Below are 1,703 nucleotides of genomic sequence, written 5' to 3'. Positions count from 1 at the left end.
ACCTGTTTGTAATTCCTGTCTGAACGGTTCGTTGACGAAAAGGACTGAATCGGTTCTCGAGTCAACCGACTCACTGAACCAAGAACCGTCTGTTTGAGCCAAGAACTGATGAGTGCGTTGATTTAAATAATGTACTAATAACATTTGAACTGTTCCTAATCTAATAACTTGAAATGCGTAAGGCACTTCAATCAGTCTGGACACATTAACAACTTTTTTTAATTAAAACTCATAACAAAAAACGTACAATATGTGTCTACAAATGGCTCAACATGCTATATGCCACGCAGGTGACGCAATACGTAATGACGTGAAAGAACCACTAAATTAGTTGTTGAACTGGTTCTTTAAAACGAACTGTTCAAAAGAACCGAATCCTCAAAAGTGACTCAGACTTCATCTCTATGAAGGAGGGGTGGCGGAGTGAGCGGCAAGCGACAATAAAAGGCTCTGCACAAGATGTTGCCTGTTTTTGTCAAGCGCCCACAGTGGCTTGTATATAATTAATGCGTATTCTGGTTCGTGTTTATCGTAACGCTCAAGTTTTGTGACTCGCTGGTTTGTCTTTCTTCTTTCTTGTTTGATCCGCTGAGTCGCCCTGTCTCCCTTTTTGCGGATTAAACTCTAATCCACAGTGCAAACGGATTTCCTATAACATGGCGGCATCTGCTCAGCACATATATTTGTGGGTAGTGTAGTTTTAAACACACATCTAACCTGGTTATATGCATCGCTATACAATTATCCGCTAGGATGATCCGTTTATCGTGATGACGTGTGTATTGTCTTATATCCAGACAGTACAGAGACACACGAGAGGAGCAGATCAGAATTATGAATAGGAGAGAATTAATAAACAGTGATCCAGCATTGTCACCCAGTGGTCAAACAGAGAAACGTCCGATTGCTTCATTGCTGATTTGAAAGATGTGTGGTAAAACTGATTTTAAAACGTTTTTATTTATTTATTTATTTTTTAATTGTTTAGACAGCACACACAGCATGTATAAGTGAATACAGACTTAAAATGTAACCCCTTACTAACTAACCCCGTAATCACCTGAGTATGGGAAAATATTCTGATTTAGGCTTTATGTCAAACCTATTGTTTTCTCTTCTTTAGGCTATAAATCTGAATCAAAACGGTGGATATTTTTTGTTTATTTAACAACACACACAGTAGCCATAAAAAGGGTACAACTATGATAAAGTAGCTACGTTTAAAATATAAATTTATAATAAAGAGAGCTAATTTGATAGTAGAATACGTTTAAAGGGGTAAAGATCGCATTGTATGAAGTGGTGACTATCTACAGATAGGCTGCATATCTCCAATATAGCTAATCTGATGTATGCTATTCTTTGGAAAGCCATTCTTTTGGAGCCAGTATTCATCAGCAGAGGGCGACATTCTACTGCACAGTCTATGCAATAATAATAATAATAATAAATACTCTAAGTAATATTATGCGCTATGATTTATTTATTTTTATTATTATTATTATTTTGCATGAACATTAAAATATGAGCAAAATTAGTGTTTGCTTAGGCTAAAAAAAATTAATCTGAATATCCCCTCTGAAATGTGATATCATGACGGAACATAAGTGACTGATAATGAATAATATAAAAAACAAAACACAGAACACACAATAGCTAAAGGAAATTTTTGAGAGTATTTTGTTCATGACTGAATGCATTAA

This window comes from Cyprinus carpio, chromosome B10, assembly GCF_018340385.1.
Source record: "Cyprinus carpio isolate SPL01 chromosome B10, ASM1834038v1, whole genome shotgun sequence".
Classification (NCBI taxonomy): domain Eukaryota; kingdom Metazoa; phylum Chordata; class Actinopteri; order Cypriniformes; family Cyprinidae; genus Cyprinus; species Cyprinus carpio.
This window is presented reverse-complemented; position numbering follows the sequence as displayed.